Source organism: Coturnix japonica, chromosome 3 (assembly GCF_054131305.1).
Source record: "Coturnix japonica strain WE chromosome 3, WE-NBRP24, whole genome shotgun sequence".
Taxonomy (NCBI): domain Eukaryota; kingdom Metazoa; phylum Chordata; class Aves; order Galliformes; family Phasianidae; genus Coturnix; species Coturnix japonica.
This window is the reverse complement of record NC_140665.1, coordinates 51,611,831-51,621,954: the sequence shown is the minus strand read 5'-3', so window position 1 is coordinate 51,621,954 and position 10,124 is coordinate 51,611,831. Positions and strand designations below refer to the sequence as shown.

The following is a 10,124-nucleotide window of genomic DNA, read 5'->3' as shown; positions in this document are numbered from 1 at the left end:
TGCCTTGAGGCTCCATATTTTCACAGTTCCATTGTTTGTTTTCTTTTTATAGGTAAGGCTAAAGCAGGAATCTTTCTATAATTATGGTACACACCTTATGATAGTATGCATTTTTGTCCTTATTTTTCAACAATTTATTTTTCATAATTGCTGAATCTTGTCAGGTGTCAGCCTTTTAGAATCAACAGCATTTCAGACTCTTGCCTGTTTAAATCTATATATGTCTTCGTTGTTTGTGCCTGGCTATGGTGGATGCTAGATCAGCATCTTTCTTTCTTATTCCCTGATATGCTTAAACCACATTTTAGGATGTATTCATTATCTGCTTATTTTAATACTAGATTGTGTAAATCCTAATTCAGGTCTTCAGACATTCTTATGTCCTCTGTCAAGGTCTCTGACTAGTTCGATTTTAAGTATTCCTACACCACAGTATTTTGCACTGCTCTGCCCTTTACCCATTTTTGTCTCAGTGATTCTTCTTATACATGCCCTACATAACTAATTGAGATCAGTTTCCGTTTCATCCTTTCACCTCTCTGTCACTACCCTTCACTTTTTAGAGAGAATTTTTCTTTTTGATAACACTATTTTCATCTCTGTGGTAAGCTGAGATAGCTGGTTTGTGTTCCTTCTTGCATTCTTGAAAACCAGGATAAACCTGCGCTGAGTGATAAGTAGAAACTTTCAATATGTCCCCTCATATCTTCATTCCCCCACCATTAAAAGATTGCACCATAGTCCAGTTAAGCATTTTGAGCATGCAGAGAAAGATCATTACATTACTTCACATTTGAAGAGTTTCATCTGGCCTGTCCAGCTGTCAGGGCGCCACATCATCACGGACAGTGCTGATGCTGCCAGCAGGTCCTCCAAATTCAGTATCCACAGCAGTTTTCAAGAATCAATTGAACAGTCCCAGGACACCTGCAGCCTTGTACTGCAGAGGTCTTTTCTGACAACTCAGAGAAATAGAAACACCGTCTCTTAATAATCCATGCTCTGATAAATGGTATTGTTCATTAGCATTGGATCTACTCACGTATTTGATTTCATTAGGCAGCATAATGGTGAAAATTCTTTCTGCCTCACATATGTGACTTGTGCTACTCTAGTGTCACTGTCTGGTGTGTGTTACAAGATCACACATACTTTCTTGGGGGCGGGGGGGGGGATGTTGCATTTCAAAGTTGGACAAAAGAAATTCGACACCATGTTGACTTGAGAGAAGTAAGCGAGTGTCCTGTCACAGACAGGATGCTGTACTTTGTTTATTAGCAAGGAGTTACCATGTCACCCACACTGCACACAAGCTGTTTGGAATGATAAGGCAGAGCAAGAGACTCGTTGCAAAGGTGGACATGAAAATTGTTTGTCATTCCCCTGCCAAAATATTAGCAGTGAGGTAAGGAAAACACTTTAGATTTTCATGTTATAAGATGCAGAAGTTCAAATGAGAATTATATGAATATACAGAAACGGGTCACTTTCTTTTGCAGCAGAGGGATTCTTTTAGATGGGATATGAGTGTGAGACATTCCCAAGTAGACATTCTATAGATGTCCCTTGCTCTATAAACCTCAATGTTCCTTTGGAACATTGGGAGTACTGGGGGTACAAAGTAATCTATGGACTAGAGCTTCATTTTTCCTGACACTGTTCCCCTGAGCATTATAACAATGATGAATCATTTTATTTTATTTTATTTTAATTTTTTTTTCAGAATAACAGATTCATTAAAAATAAAAAAATTTTAAAAATCCCTTCTCTGCACAAAATGCGGGGATGCAATCAGCCCAAGGTTATAGGTGCTGCTAGCACCTAATTGCTTTTGCTTTCTGTAAAGTTCTAAGAACAGCTTTATATTCTTTCATTATCTTGACACAGGTGGAAACACTGTTCATTAAAAATTTAGCACTCTTCTCATTTATTCAGAATAGATTATTACAGCTGTGCACTATGAGAGGTAGTTGCACATGAAACTAGGGATGCTGTTACCCTTGAATCAGAAATGTGGCTCTTTCTTAAAAGAATGCTGCACACGGTTCTCTATCAGTCATGGTAAAGGCACAGGATTTTTCAGAAGTGTCTATTAGTTTCAGGTGCATCACTTCTGTGGTGCTTATCTTCACACAACTTAAGAGGAGCCTGATTTTCAAAGAGCAGGTGTCCATCATTTTGTAAAAATCCAGTTATATTAAAGTGTCACTCAAACTCTGAGCTATCCAGATGTACTAAGCCATTTTTTGAAGTCTTGTTCAAACCAATGTCTTTTGCAAGACTTTGTAGTCTAATTTAACCAAATACAATGTATAGAATAAAAACAAGATGAAGCTTGAGAAAAGAGAGAGGCATCAAAGGGAACAGAATGAAAACACAGAATTTGTCATATCAGAGCAGACCATTGATCTGAGGAGGACTGTGTTCTGCTTCCAGCTGTGGACATTACCTTGTGATGTAAAAGAAGAACCTGAAATCCATGATTCATAACTAATCATACCAAAATTTCTAAGAACTTTATTGTTTACTGTAAATAAATCTGATAAATAAAAGTGGAATGGAACAAGACACTATACATCCCAGCTGATATTTGGGGGAGGAGTTGTATCTGTGTCTAACATACAGGCAAAATGCTACAAGAATAGTTAATCCTTAGGAAAATATAACTCATATAACATTGCCAAATGTTATTATTGCCTATACAGGCTATGGCTGATTTGAGCAAAACTGCTAAATTTGCAAAGTGAATTTATTTGGAATGACTTATTTTTTTTTATTTTTCAGAAAGTGGTCATGATAGTTAATTCATTTCTCCTTTGTGAAGTCACTATTGCTTAAGTTGTTTAAATACAGTTCACAAGCTAAGACATTACTTCCTCAAAATGTGGATGTTGTGTTGAACACTGAAGGTCAACCTTTGTGACATACCTCTCTTTCCTTATTTTCAGGCTACAAGAAGGTCTGAGCAAAAGCAAAGTATGGGCGAGGTTAGAGGTGATCTTTGGATATATGGTCAGTGTTCCCAATGTGCTTCCTTTGCATGTAAAAATGTTATTGTTTTGGATCATGAGGCTTTTCTATATTGTCCATTTGTCAGACAATCCATGGCCTCTATATTCTAAGAAGAATGTATGCAATACCATAGGCTGAATTTTTGTGCCCATGGACATGCTGTGTGTTTTTAATTAGGGAAATTGAGCTCCTGGCTGAATTTGATGTAGGAATTACCTTTTGGTTTTTAGGTGTCATTATATTTTAGGCTGGGGGAAAGTTCTGTGCCTGAGGGCACTTTCATGGCAAAATGACACCCGAGTCTGGCAACTGCCAGATGAATTCATCTTCAGTGTAGGCACATAAGTTAAGGTCTGCCTAGGTTCCATTTTAGTCATCAGAGTCCTCTTTGAGGGGTGTCTAATCTTAAAAGTCATACTTTAGAAGTACTTAGGTAACTAACTGAGCATGTAGGAACATAATGGGTTTTAAGGAATTTTTAGTCTTGCTCTACCTCTGCTTCCCCACTCATGACACAGGTTTATTCTTGTATTCAAATCTTCATGGTATTCTGACAATGTGTTGTGTGCAGGCCATGAAGTTATTTCACCACGTGTTATGATACACGAATTCAACACTGCTTATATCTCAATCTGTTCAATATTATGTTTTTCTTCTCCTTGTTTGCATTTTCCCTCCAGTTTTATTGTGATAGATATGCTTCTGTTCTTAGAAAAACACACTCTGATGAATTCTGAGGGTTGAATGAGTGTTGTGGAAGAGGTACATGCTAGAGGAATTCTTTTTTCCATTATAGTTCCACAAAAAATAACTACAAAGCCATTCATGAATAAAACCCAGGCACTCGGTATCACTGTACAGAGCATAAATCAAAAAAGAGGCAGCCTCATGTTTGACTTTATAATATGGAGCAGAAGTGCCTTCACATCATCAGATGTTGATGCTATGGCTGCCATTTCTAAGTTGTCCTTCCCCCTCCCCCCAAGCTGCTGCTAATAAATTACAAACACATTTGCTCTCATTAATCATTCTTTGAAATGGCAGAATAGTTTTTGCTGATTGAAAATAATTATTAGCTTCTCAAAAGGATTAAACAGCCTGTTTAGATTTTCATTTATATCACCATTTTGATGGAGCGATGTGGGGGTATGTACACAGCCTTTCTCTTAAGAGTAATAATAATAATTAATGCTTTGTAAGAAAGAGTTTCAGAAGGACTTCAGACAAAGAGAGAAAGAAAAGGCAGGCAAGGTGAGCAGGATTAATGTAGGACAGAACTGAACACAAGCTTGTGTTGTGCAGGAAACCTACTCTAGCAGAGCAGTGATAAACACAAAAGGAAATACAGCATTCTCAGCATAGCAGTGTAGAGACTTGAAATTTCTGTCTAACATTACAATCTGAGCAGTGTAATTAATCTGGGATTGAAAGAATACCACAGATGTTTAAAATTATTTTTTCTACTGACTCAGTATCCTGCACATTTACAAATTGTAGGCTGTGGATTAATAGCCCCTGAGTTCATTACCCTATGGGCCATGCTCCAAGCTTTGAATTTGCACTCAGCAAAGCGTATTTGGATTGAGAAAATTTCCTAGAGTCAGGCCCCAATATTCTAAAATAAAGTGTATTCACTCTTGAAGTGGGCACTAGACTGTGAATTCTTGCTAGAGTAACAAGAGGTGTCAAAATAAACAAAGAAGAAAAAAAGTCAGATAGGCTAACACTTATCTACATTTCAGAACAGAACGCAGTGTGGAGTTGCCTAAATAGTATAACCCTATTAATATCTTATAGCTATGTTTTTGTAACAGTCATAATATGATTCCATGTATGATGCTTGCCCTGCTGAATGACAGGAACTAACAGGGATTAACAAGAATTACATTCTCTACTAATTTGATTACATGTTCTTGGGACCTGAGAAGGAATCTTTGTGTAGTACAGTCTAGCTTGGCATAGATGTACAAGTAGTTTGGATTCACTACATGATAGAGACACCTCTTGTAAGACACTGGAAGGTATAGGAAGATTATGGGTCATATTCAGATGATAGTATGAATTTCACTGAAGTCCCCAAGCTTGATATTTCCTACTGGCAGTCTCTAGGTAGCTCTGTTTTGTGTCTCATTTAAGTCCTTTAAGTCAGGTGTCCAGTTCTCTATGCATGGAACTTAGATGTAAATGAGGGTCTTAAAATGCATATCTGTGACCTGTCTTCTCTCATTCATCCTCAGAGGCATGCTTGAAGGGAGAGACTAAACACTAGACAGGAACCTGATAATGGATTTGTTTTATCATCTGGGGAAATGGGGTGTAGCGTTCTAGTTTCTAATCAGATAAATTTTACACATTTTTTTAAAATGAAATATAAGAGCACAGGTGAGAGGAATGGAGATGTTACCTTGGTCTAGAAATTAATATGGGCAAGTAACAGGTAAATTTAAATCTGAGAAGCAAAGAAGACTTCCATAGCTGTTAAGCATCAGAGCAACTGGAATTGTTCTTTATATGTTGTTATTTACTTGTTTTCCCGAAAGGAAGAGATATTGAGTGTTCTACTGATGCCTTCAATACTGGGATCAGAAACATAAAGGTGCATGTAGATAGGAATATTGGGAACCCAAATCTGGCTAGCCCTGGAACTCATTTCCTGGTGCTAGTCTTTGAATAAGACTTTCTTTCGACCAAAAAGAAATCTTATACAGATGTTCCAGAGTGTGTATCTTTTTGTTCCCCATCACAATTCGTACTGAGAATCACCATATAAGATCTTATCTGTATTGCTGGTTGGATTAATGGTTTTGTGAGAGATGTCAGGGAACCCTTGATTTGATCACTTAACTAGCTAGCATGTGGGCATTAGTTCTCTGACTGCAATGGAAATCTTAACTTCGCTTGTACTTTAATATATTTAATGATTGTGCAAGTTCTGACAGGTCTAATTTCTTAAAATTTGTTAGCATTCTAGGGAATTATGAACTGAGACCCCATTTCCACTGACTGTTGCTGAGAAACATGTAATGAGATGGGTGATGTGAACCGGGCATGCTGAAGAAAGTTCAAGAAACTACATCAGAGAGACTGCAATCTAAGTAACAGTTATTTATTTTAGTAACTGTTTACATTGTTTCTTGTGAAAGTTGCATATGAAAATATTTAGAAGAAAGTGTAATTTGTTCTTCCTCAGTTCAGTACCCACTTCCTAAAACTAGAGCTCCAGTTGGAGATTTATTCACTGTGTGTCATTTTATTTGTGGTGGTATATATTCTTCCTTCCCTTCTAGACTTCATATTCCTACACAGAAGTTCTATTCTAAACATACTCACTAACAAGCAATTTATTTTTCAGTTGTTTAGGAAGGTGCATCTAAGAACTATATGTGCTGAAACACAATCATACCTTTCCCATTTTCCTCACAGTTCACTTTGGTAAAAATTGCACTGACTCTTTATTATTGCTGCCATCATAGTCTGAATTCAGACTTTGTCACCTATGAGTGCAGAATACAAGCAGGTCTGACCTACTCTATCCTGTCGATACTGTTCTGATTTTACCAGGGAGAGGAACAGATATGTCCTTATATTTGCTAGCTGCAGGTTGACTTCCATAAAGTGTTGATGGCAAAGCTTTCCTTGACAATAAAGAAAAGCAATATTGGACTCAAATTAACAAAGTTGTATAGAACAATAAATCAATATACTGACCCTGGGAATGAAGACATCCAGAAGTTTTCCACGTAAGTCTAACTTCTACCACCTCTGGATTCAGACGTCCTTTGCAAGTCATTTTATGCATCCAGATAGGATTTTCCTATCTGCCTGTATTTTGGGAAGATCCTTACTTCAGTGAAAAGCCATGAGCCATCTGATATGTAGGCAGGCAGAATAGGAAGACACAGCAGTGTCTCTTTTGACACTGTTAACATCAAGTGGAGTTGGAGAGAAGATGTAGGAGATAGATATTCATTTACTACTTCAAAGTTCCATTAGATAAAGAACTTTCTGAGCTTTACGGCAAAACTTTTTCTGCGCTGAGTTTGTATGTATGTTAGCTCCACTTGGTATATTTCTGAATGTTTGTTTCTCATTATGTACTCAGATCTTAAAACTAGGTAGTGCACATTAAATAATATTAACCATTGAGCTTATAGATTATGAAAAATTCTGCAATTACTAACCAGAAAAGAAATGAATGAAGAAAGGTCATTTTAAAAATGTGAATCTGAACAGGATTTGTTCTTTAAAATTCCATATTTTTATAATCTTGTCATTTTTTTTTTTTTTAAATGTAAAGCTGGACAAGATTTGAGGAAATATGGAATTTTATAGAACAAAATATGTTTATAACTGCCAAAGGCACTGAAAAACTAGACATAGACGAGATTGCAGTGAACATTCACTTTCTTTTTATGCGTGTTTTCTCTACAAACTTGTCACCATGTATGTTTTATTATCAGCTCTCTATTTTTTATTTTTTTTGTAAGGTTTGAGAGTGATCCACTGTGTTTTCTTCTTACAAGGAAGGAATATTCTTTGAAAAGGAAAAAATATGATTTTGTCCTTTCTGTTTGTTGATTTTTGTTGGCTCATTAGATTTTAGTGTTAACAGCTCAAACAAAAATCTGTCACAACGTCTTGAGAGTTTTTCTGGTGTCTCTTGATAATTGGGAGACTGTATGACACAAGAAATGATTAAAAAAAGATATTGGGTACAACATAAGATTGCTCTATAATTTGTTGTAATTATAAATTTGACTCATTTGTCTATTCTAAGTAAATTCTAACTGCAGTTGGTTTATGTCAGAAAATAGCAAAAGAAGAAATTATACAGACTTCTATTTCAAGGAGGTTATAAACAGGGAAACATGAAAATAACTGCAGCTTTAATGAAAAATGTTTGGTAGTGCTTTCTTAAATCAAAAAAATGTCAAATGAATTGCGTGGATGAAACTGAAGTGTGTTTAGACTGTTTTATTTTCCTTGGTGCTAGGTTAGAATGTGAAACTAAATATGTTCATCCAAAGATAACTGAAGTTCCTGCTTCTGTTTAGATTTCATTGTCTGTTAGAAATCTCCTAGGTGATTTAACTAATTCACTATAAAAGAATGAGTCGGTTCTGCGCTCTTCTCTGCACAGACAATAACTTGTTCAATTAAGTACTGTTGGGTTTTTATTAAATTAAAATCCTAGGAATTTTAGTGCATAGTATATTTTATCTGTGAAAACTGAGCAAAATGTTGTATGTGATTCTCAAACAAATTCCTAAGGTAATTACTGAAGGAGACTTGAATACATTTCTGGTAGAGTCATCTTTGACCAATTTAATAACTTGATTTCCTTAGCAGAGGAAAACCCTTATCTCTCAGGACTTGCGGTAACACTGGGATACACCATGAAATTGTTAAAAGAATCAGAGTCTGTTCTTCTTTGTTGGCAATAGATGAATTCAGACTGGAGATTTATGTTTTACTGATTCAGGTGGAACACATTCTTAGTAATTATTTTATATTTATATTTCAGTTCCTGTGCATATTCTAGTAGATCTCTGAAATTCTTATCTGAAAAATTGTCTCCAGTGTGTTCCAGCACATGAAAATATGATCCGCCCCCAGAACTTATCTCATTGGACCATGGTGAGGCTGTTTCCATATGCAAAGCTGGCTCATTTTAACTATTCAGATGTTTACACATAAACATGAGTATGTTTTTTTGACAGGCCTGGCAAAGGGGAATGACAAGAGCTAGAATGAGATAAGGAAGTGATCTTATCAGTCAGCTCTGAGATGGCATTTCATGCATGAGTGGCATTTTGTAATTGTTGCATGGAATAAAAGTGCAGATATATAATAAATTTGGGAGTGTTTTTTTTTTAAACACTCCTAATCTGCAACTCACTCTTGTCCACTTCACTCAATGTAGTTGTGGGTAAATACTATGAAAAATTCATCGTAAACCTAAAAATGCTTCTTTTTGTTACATATCACAGCATTGATTTGGGTATTCATTATATAGCTCTGATACAGTGTTTGATTTTTCTGTAGCAAACAGAAATATTTAGCTCAGCTGTATTTATATGGTGTTTTTCCAGTTTTTAAAGTGTTTTTCTCTTAAATCTCTACGTAAATGTCTTACTCTGCCACACTCGATCAGTACCTGCACAATGTAAATATTTCTGTAGGTTATCACATCAACGTTACATCTAACTAGATTTGACTAAATAGTGGGGAAAAAAATGGTATGTAGTCATTTGAATTCAAGTGCAAATTTAAATTTGATCATGTCTACTGTCCTTTCATACTATCTCTCTTTGAACAGTCAATTCTTCCTGCTGAGACTGTTCCAGGAATATTTAAGACTGAAGATTTCATGAGAATAAATCATCAACATGCTATTATGGTGAGATTACTTTGGTTCTCTTTGATAGTTTGTTGATGTTGAAATTGATCAGGAAAAGGGCCTTTCTTGATTTGCTTTGACAGACTTATGCCAGATGGGGAGAGCAACCATACCTGGTAATTGAAACTGATGGTTTTCCATAGGACTGTTACAAATTGACATAGTGCTGCATTTGAAATAACCAATATTTTCAGGAAACAGTTTCTTGTGCAATAGCACTTGGCAGATTGGAAAGGAGGACTGCACAGTCTGGAAGAAGGAGTTGATAGCAGCTCAGCAGCCAATGCTTTTCTTAGTTACTTTGGAACAGGATGTTTAGTTGGCTTTTGACCTGATGTTCTCCTAAATCAACAGCAAATGCTGGACAGCTATATAGGAGAAACCTGATGCACTGATAATTAAGAAGATATCCTGAATCAGGGCAGTAACTTAGGGGAAATGAAGAATGCAAATGGGCAGATGCAAATAGATGGAAGAGCTTTTCCTGGGTGACTCCAATAACCTTTGAGCTCCACATCTCTAAATTACTGTACTTCACACACTAAGGAGGGAATGCTCATTCAGTTCTCAGTTCTGCATTGTTTTCCCTGCAGACTCACTTCAGTAGTGTCTGTCTGTTCAAATAATAAAATTTTAGAGACATTATACAAGTTATTGCAATTTTGAAGGATTTTTTAATGTATGACTTTTATGTATGGTTTCTGTTTCTATT

General features: G+C 36.1%; 1 long non-coding RNA gene across 1 annotated transcript; it reads left to right on the top strand.

Annotated features, from left to right (window-relative positions):
- Positions 1-1,319: 1,319 nt before the first annotated feature.
- Positions 1,320-8,909, top strand: LOC146761401 (uncharacterized). The gene is made up of 3 exons (XR_014944029.1): positions 1,320-1,405; positions 2,949-3,012; positions 5,976-8,909. It is a non-coding gene; the product is annotated as an uncharacterized LOC146761401 (long non-coding RNA).
- The last annotated feature ends 1,215 nt before the right edge of the window (positions 8,910-10,124 follow it).